The sequence below is a fragment of the Balaenoptera borealis genome, assembly GCF_965194805.1.
Source record: "Balaenoptera borealis genome assembly, chromosome: X".
NCBI lineage: Eukaryota > Metazoa > Chordata > Mammalia > Artiodactyla > Balaenopteridae > Balaenoptera > Balaenoptera borealis.
Window position 1 is genome coordinate 1,321,648 of NC_138881.1, and position 8,679 is coordinate 1,330,326.

General features: G+C 57.0%; 1 protein-coding gene across 1 annotated transcript in view; it reads right to left on the minus strand.

Annotated features, from left to right (window-relative positions):
• P2RY8 (P2Y receptor family member 8) overlaps positions 1-8,301 on the minus strand; it is a 50,902-nt gene extending 42,601 nt beyond the window's left edge. The window contains exon 1 of the mRNA XM_082375830.1: positions 8,068-8,301. The gene's annotated coding sequence lies outside the window, so the exon portion shown is untranslated. The remainder of the gene's footprint in view (positions 1-8,067) is intronic.
• Positions 8,302-8,679: the final 378 nt, after the last annotated feature.

The following is an 8,679-nucleotide window of genomic DNA, read 5'->3' on the forward strand; positions in this document are numbered from 1 at the left end:
CTGCTCCAGCCTTCCTTCTGGACCCTCTCGTGCAGGGCCCATCACAGGACATGAGTAAAATCAACAGGACGCGCCTGGAGGCTTGGTGGTCACAGGGCTTGTAGGTCTCCTTCCAGGGTACAGTCTAGAATATGAGTGTCCTGGGGCTGCTGTAGCAAGTGACCCCACACTAAGTCCCTCCAGAGGCTCCAGGGGAGGGTCCCTCCTGCCTCTTCCACCCTCTGGGGGCTCCAGGTGTCCCTGGGCTTGTGGCCGCCTCCCTCCCGTCTCTGCCTCTGTCTTCCTGGGGCTTCTCCTCTGTGTCTGTGTCTCTCCTCTTCTGTGTCTTAGAAGGACCCTGTCATTGGATGTAGGGCCACCTCATCCTGGAGAACCTCATCTCGGATCCTTCACTACATCATATCTGCCAAGACCCCGTTTCCAAATAAGGTCCCGTTCCTGGGTTCCGGGTGTCAGGACATGGATGTGTGTTTGGGGACATCCTTCAATCCCTTACACCAGGGTGATCAATTAGTTCCATTTCTCAGGACTGTCCCCATTTTAGCCCCCAAAGCTCTACGCTCCTGGAGCTTCCTGCTTCCCGGGCAAATCGAGACGGCTGGTGACCGCACACCTAACACGTAGACTGTAAGGGGATGGCATGGAGACCGTGGGCTGGTGCTAGGTGAGTGGCGAGGAGGTGGGATAGGGGCTCCGTGCACACCTGGGGGACAGGTGAGCGTGGTGGTGTTGAGCGGGAGCTGGCTTGTGCTTGGTGGGTGTGAACCTGGACATCCGGGGAGGCAGAGACCTCCAAGGACAAGCAGTAAGCACCACACATGTCAGCCCTCACGTGGGGGAGCGGCCAGCCCCCGTCCCACCCCTACGGGAAGCCCCGGTACGTGGCCTGGGGCTGATGGGCCCCCGCCCCCCAGAGTCCGAGGACAAAGGATAGGCACTAAGGAAGTTTTCTGATGCTCTGGGTAAAATGGAAACTGCTTTCGGTGGAAAATGAGGATTTGCAGCTAATCCGTGCGCTGGGCTCGGGCAGAGATCAAATCCTCCAAGCTGGGGTCACTCTGCACGCGCGTGGCCTTTTCACGTTCTCAGGGGAAAGTGTGCTCTGCCGTCTCAGAGACCCAGGTGAGATCCCCCGATGGTGGGGAATGAGGCCAAAATGTTCGTAATGTGTCCCCAATAATCTCTTGCCCCCAGTAATCTTTCTGAGGCCCAATATTTTCTCTGGTCCTGTAGTAATCTCTGGTCCCCAATAATCTGTCTGGTCCCCCAACAATCTGTCTGGTCCCCTAGTATTTTCTCTGGTCCCCCAATTATATCTGTGGCCTCCGACATATTCTCTGGCCCCCCCAATATTTTCTCTGGTCCCCCAATAATATCTCTGTTCCCCAGTATTTTCTCTGGCCCCCCAGTAGCTTCTGGTCCCCAATATTCTCTCTGCTCATTGATATTTTCCCTGCTCCTCAGTAATCTTCCTGGACCCTAATCTTCTCTCATGTCCCCAGCAGTGTCTCTGGTCCCCAGTATCCTTTCCGGTCCCCCATCATCTCTCTTGCACGGTCCATTTTAATCATCGGCAACATGGACAAAGACAGATGTTTTTACAGAGCAGCCAGCGTGGAACCTGTCTGTGAGGCATCTCAGGAACCGGGAATCAAAGCCACAGCCGGGAGGGGGGACGCCCTGCCTCGGGCTGCACAAAGCCCCACGTGCAGAAACCTGGCCATCCATCATTTGCATGATTGTTTAGAAATGGCAACGGCCGTGTTTATTTAGAAGGCAGATGAGCTCAGTGAAGGAAACCAGCCAGCCGTGGCTGGGCACAGGCACTTTGTGGTGGGGATCTCAGCAACGCCCCTTCGCCGGCTTCCTGTGAGTGTGACTCAGAAGCTGCCAGAGCTCACGGTGGCTCAAACCCTCCTTCAGCGAGTTTATAGCCCGGGATGAGGAAGTAAGAGCAGGGCTATCGTAGCGGACAGTTATTTTTTTTTCCTCTCTCTCTTTTTTAAACGGAGATACAACTCACCATTTCAAAGTGAATGATTCAGTGGCATTTGGTGCATTCGCCATGTTGTGCAAACACCACCCCTACCTAGTTCTAGAACGTTACCATCACGCCCATGTGGACGGGTATTTTAGCTTTAAGTACAGTCAACAGACAGAATGTTCAGAATCCCCATGCACGGAGGAATCATCATCATAATAATAGGCATAATGATAGCAGGCAGTGTAGACCATTGGCTGGGTGACTTTGAGAAGGTCACTAAGCCGCTTGGTGCCTCAGTTTCCCCATGTGTAAGGGGATTTAGACGATGTTCTCTGAGGGACAACCTGAGGGCTCCATGAGTCCATCTGGGCACCACCAACAGCGGCCCTACTGGGAACCCCGCATGATTTGGGATGAACCCCCCCAAGGAGAATGACATCTGTCAGGGACTTGCTTGCCACCAGCGTTGAACAGATAGACGGATCTTACGCAGTCTTCAGAATGACCCCATGAGGCAGTCTGCGGCCAGGGGTCCGTGAACTAGTGAGGGACTCGGAGTGGGGGGGCATCTGAGCGGGGCCCCAGGTCTCCACACATCCAATGCACCCTCTCTCCTCCTCTGGTTAGGATGTGGAGCACAGGGTCTCGTGGAGAATTTGTTTGAGATGTATGGAAGTCCAAGACCTGAGAATGTGGCCTTATTTGGAAATAGGGTCTTTGAAGATGTAATTAAGATGTTTCAGTTAAGATGAGGTCATTAGGGTGGGCCCTAATCCAATATGACTGGTGTCCTTATAAGTAGAGAAGATGCACAGAGAGACACAGAAACACACAGACAGAAGAAGGCTGTGGGAAGACAGAGGCAGAGATTGGAGGGAGGTGATCATAAGCCAGGGACACCTGGCGCCTCCAGAGGTTGGAAGAGGCAGGAAGGACCCTCCCCTGGAGCCCCGGAGGGAACGCAGCCCTGCAGAAACCTTGATCTTGGAGTTCCGGCCTCCAGAATGTGAGAGGATACAATTATGTTGTCTTAATCTGCCCAGTTTGTGGTAATTTGTTATGGCTGCCCCAGGAAACTAATTCAGGGGAATTCATGGGGAACCAGCCTCATCTCTTGTTTTATCTGTCCATTCATTCATCATCCATCTATCCATCTGTCTATCTACGCACTCATCCATTCATCCCTCCATCCATCCACCCATCCATCAATCCATCCACCCATCTACCCATCTATCCATCCATCGATCCATTGATCCACCAATCCATCCACCCATCCATCCATCCATCTATCCATCCATCAATCCATCCACCCATCCACCCATCTATCCATCCATCCATCCATCCATCCATCCATCCATCCATCAATCCATCCATCCATCCATCCACCCATCCATCCATCCATCTACCATACAACATCCATCCATCCATCCACCCATCCATCCATCCATCCATCCACCCATCCATCCATCCATCTACCATACAACATCCATCCATCCATCCATCCACCCATCCAGCCATCCATCCACCCATCGATCCATCCATCCATCCACCCACCCATCCATCCATCACCCAACAAACCGTCAGTGAGCTCATGCTGATTTATGCTGGCCGCTCATCTACAAGGTCACAGCTCATGCAGGCACCCTGCCCATTTGTTTCCTGTGGCCGTGCCTGAGGGGTTATCTCTGATCCTACCCCATGTGCCTGCTGGCTGGTCAGCCCGTCCTGAGTGCAGAGATAGCCTTGCCCGTCCCACCGCCGGCACACGTGCATGTTTCACATAAAAACCTGGAGACCGGCGCCTCCGGTGGCAGGGTACTCGCAGGAGAAGATGCGAGTGGCAGATGGGCCACGCCTGCGGCGGGGAATGACCTGGCAGCCGGGAGCTGCGTCACCTAATCCCCCCACTTCCTTTGTTCCCTTTATAGCACAGGATATTACAAAAGAGTCTTCCTACCGGTCCGGGTTTGTCAGAAAAATGCTACTTGTTGGAGCCCATGTTTGGTTCTTGGGCAGATAATCCCACGGGACCGGGATGACACACGCTCAAGCCGGGGCCCTTTCTGTGGACGGTGGGGATTAAATCCTGACCCATTTGCCCTGGGACGTGGCCTGCCAGAGGGATATCTGTTTATCCTATACACATGATCTCTGTGCCTATCACAGGGTCTTTTAAACTTTAATTATTATCTTATAGGAACAGGAGCACCCAGATAAGATTGAGACATGGGAGAAAGTGGCCCAGGATGCCCTGACCCAGCCTGGTCCTCTCCCTGAGACCCGGGGGATGGGACATGGTCCTGCTTCTCCTCCCAGCCCTCTGGCTGCACTGTCCCTTGACCCTTCTTGTGTTTTCCCCGGTCGTCCTGAATTGGGGGCAGTTCTGCCCCCCAAAGGACACCTGATAATATCTGGGGACAGTTTTGGGGTGTCATAATTTGTGGGGCTGCTACTGACATCTGGTGGGTGGAAACCAGGATCCTGTTTAATACTCTACAGTGCGTAGGACACCCCGAGAATTATCCTGTCTAAAATGCCAGTAGTATGAGTTGAGAGCCTTCTATCTATTTATCTATCTATCTACTATCTATCCATCTATTATCTACCAATCAATCAAACTACCATCTATTTATCTATCATCTATCTATATTTTTCTATTATGTATGTATCTATATTTATCTATCTATATCTATAATTTATTATCTATCTATCCATCAGTCTATCATCTATATATCTAACATTTATTATCTACGTATTGATCTACGAATCAAAAAATCACCTACTTGTCTATCTACCTATCTATCAGCTGTCAATCTGTCTACCATCTATCAATCAATTATTTATCATCTATCTAATTTATTTATAATCTGTCTATCTACCTATAATCTACTCATCTGTCTATCCATCAATCATGTCAATTGATGTATCATCTATCTGTCTATCAATCAATCATCTGTCTATTTATCGATCATCTAATTTATCTATCTATTTATCTGTCATTTATCTATCATCTATTCATCTATCAGTGGTGAGTGACCAGGGGTGACTTTGCCCTCCCACCCGGGAACATATGACAATGTCTGGGGACATTTCTGGTTGGGGGAGAGGGAGCTCCTGGCACCTGATGGGTGGAGACCAGGGAGGCTGCCCCACACCCCACACTGCATGACAGGACCACCCAGCCCGAGGGTCACTCGTGCCACATCACAGAAGATGGGTCCTGACCCTGTATATGTGATCCTTGATTCTTCACCAAGACCCCCTCACCCCTCTCTTCCCGCACCCCCTCCTTCCATCAGGGGTCCCATGCTCATGCTGCCCCCCCATAAACAATGCCCAGCCCCCCCCCCATGACTACTCAAAGCCCAGGGTCCACACTCTCAGCCCCCTGCCCATTCATGAGACTCCTGGGGGTCAGGCCAGCACCACCTGCGACACACACAGCCCGGCCCAGCCCTCTGCCCTGCCTGGTCCATGCCACCCTCTCCCCAGCCGTGCGCCGCCTCGGCCCCTACCTCCTGTCCGGCCCCGTCACGGGTCAGCGAAGCACAGATTCCACCCCTACGTTGTTTTCCGTTCAGGGCACCGTTGACCCCATTGACACCCCTGTTCCAGCACCATGGCCCTGCCCAGAGCTCTTTCCAAAGCACAGTCCAGCATCGCCAGCCATGTCGGAAGCTTCCACAGCTTTTCTGGGCCAGCCACTAAAGTCTCACCATCCTCCCGGGACCATTCTGTCCCATGCGCCCCAAGCCTCCCTCCACCCAGAACACACCCCCCATTCCCCCCTCCCCACTCCCATTCACGACATCCCTTCTGCCACAGCTCTGCTCTCCCAGCTGTCCCACTCGGCCCTGGCAAACGCCACCTCTTCCAGGAAGGCCTCCTGGATTCCTTCCCACCCTGAACCCTCGTGACCTGCATCTCACTGTGTGGTCCTTCTATTCCCTGGAAGTGCTCAGCACCACACCGGGCACAGGGTGCCTTGTCCACCGCCTGCATCAACTGTCCAGGCCAGCGGCTGGACACGGAGTTAGGTAAAAGGGCCCTGGAGAGCAAAAGTCGGTCCAAGTTTCCCATTCAGTCCCTCAGAGGCGCCGTGTGCTTGGCCGAGTTTCAGCCTCAGTTTCCCCACCTGGGACGTGGGGATGATGACGGTGAGGTTAGGGTTGGAGGAGACGGTCCACGGGCAGCGTGTGCATTGCGGTCGATGCTCACACAGTGCTGGCTCACAGCACCAGTCCACCGACGCCCTTGCTCTGGCATGTTGCCCTTCCTTGCCAAGGAGCCTGGGACGGGGACAGCCAGCTTCTGCCCCTCAGGCCTGGCCATCTTCCCCCCAGCAGGAAAACTTGCACAGAATGGCAGGCGTTGCTCCCTCACCCAGGCGCCCACACTGATGTGGCCCCCAGGTCCCAGCATGGACGCAGCCCCCCAAGGTCCCGGCACAGACGTGGCCCCCTGAGGTCACAGCAAGTACATACCCTCCTCCAGGTCCCGGCACGAACATGACCACCCGAGTTCCCTGCATGGCTCAAAAGCAATCCCAGTCACCAGCTGCCTTTCAAAGCGTGGCTTTCCCTAGAAGAAGGCCGATCCTGCCTCCATGGGTCTGTCTGTCCAACCAGGAGGGTGGGGACACGGCTGCAGAATTTTCCCTGGGGGTTCCCAGTGCTGACCCCAGGGGACGCACTGGGGGACTCCACCCCGCAGCCCCTCTGTGTGCTCATTCGCCAGGTCATGCCTCCCCGCGGTGCGGTGTTGACCCTGGGGGGGGGGTCTGTGGCCGGCGTTGGTCATCTCCGGGGGCCTAGTCAGCTGCCAGCGGTCAGGGAGCAGGGCGAGGTGGCAGGGGAGGGTGGGGCTCCCCGTATCCCGCAGCCCAACCCCTTGCCTCGGGGCCAGCACAGGGCTGTGGGCGGGAGGCCCCCGCTTCTGCGGGCTGGTGGTCACACCTCCGGGCGGGGCGCAGGCAGAGGCACAGGGCTGGGTGAGAAGCAGCACCCTGGGGACCGCCATCCTGTCGCTAACCCGTCACTGCCCGCACCCCCTGCCCTGTCCCTAAGGTGACAGCACAGGCCTCCGCAGGGTTGGCCGGGGGTCCCAGGTGGCCTGTCGAGGGTGGTCCTGCCCCTGCGCCCTCCTCGGTCCGTGCGGCTGAGCGGGGATATTTCAGAAACTACAGCCCAGGTCTGGAGGGTCCTCCTGACTCTTCCCACGGCCCGGTTCCTCCTGGAGGGGCAGGGGGTCGCCAGGACTCGGGGACAAAGTCCAGGGGTTGAAGCCACTCCCTCCACCAACGCTGGCCTTGGCAACGCCCCAGCAAATGAAAACACCATTCTCGCGCCGTGGAAGCATCTTAAACGGAAAATACACGCGCACGTCCCGCCCAGCTGCCCCCTTCAAATCCAGCCGCTCAAGGGGCTTCCTACGCGGCCCTGCGGGGGCGGCCCTCCGGGTCTTGGTTCCTCCCGGCTCCTGCCCGGGGCCCCGCTCCTGACCGCACACGCTGAGCGCACGTGACAACATGACAGAAGGCAGAAAAGAACCCCACCTCGGTTTGGAAGCGGAACCACAAGTTCCGTAATTCCTCCCGGCCGGGCGTGACCCGAAGGGCGCAGACGGCTGGTTTGCACGGCCGCGAATTCCCGGGGCAGCCGCCGGCCCGCGCGTGCGGCGCCCCTGCTCCCAGGCTCGTCTGGGACGGTTTGCAAAATGCACCTAGAACCTGGGTTTCTGGGTGAGCCGGGGCCTGAGAGCTGATCTGAGGTCTCACGGGGGGTCCCCAGCGGCCAGAACCGTCCCAGCCCCAGCCTCTCGTCCCCCCCTCGTGCCTGGCCGCCTTCAGCGCTCACCTGTGCGCAGGTGCGGTTTCCTGAAGGAGTTTGCACAGGAGAGCGTGTCCCGACCATCTCCCCGCCAAGCGGCCGTGCGTGTCTTTCTACAGGTTTTCCTGCTCTGTCTGCACCGCGGAGACGAGGGCGCACGCAGCCCTCCTCCGAGGCTCTCACCGCGTAAGACCCTCCCCGCGACCCTCCCTGTTCCAGACAACGCACGTCAATAAGCAAGGGCATTGAACGCACCTGGAACGGCCGGGGCTGCAGGAGCGGCGCGCGTCTGCACTGTAGACGCCGCCGGGATTGAATCGGAAGGCGCAGCAGCTGAGCCTCAGAGCCTGGTGTCGGGAAGCGGCGTCCCGCTGCCCCCGAAGGAGCCGGGGTGGGTGTCGGGGCGCAGCCCCAGCGCCAGCATCCCCGCCGTCTCTCGGGCCAGGTGCGCGGGGGGCATGACGCGCCGGCTGCGCCCTCGCCGGCTGCAGATCCTCCAAGGTCCCCCTGCCGGCCTCCGGAGGCTGCTGCGGAGACTCAGGGCAGGTGGAGAGGAAACCCGTTTTGAAATTTCCTGTGTAACGTCTGTTTGTCTGCTCGCTCCTGTAGTGCAAACCCGCGGGTCCCCGTCCTATCAGCGTGCGCCCTGCCGGGGGCGGGGTGCCGGCCCCCAGAGCCGGGACCTCGGGGCTCGTCCTGTCCCGAGGCGGCTGCGGGGAGACCCTGCCTCTCCGAAAGGGCTTGCTGCCTGCAGACCGGGCCGGGCGGGAGGGCCCCGTCCCGATGGTGCAGCTGGCGGTGACCTGAGGTGGATTCCCATACGGAACAAATGCCTGGGATTTTAATTTTTTTTTAAGTTTTAAAAAT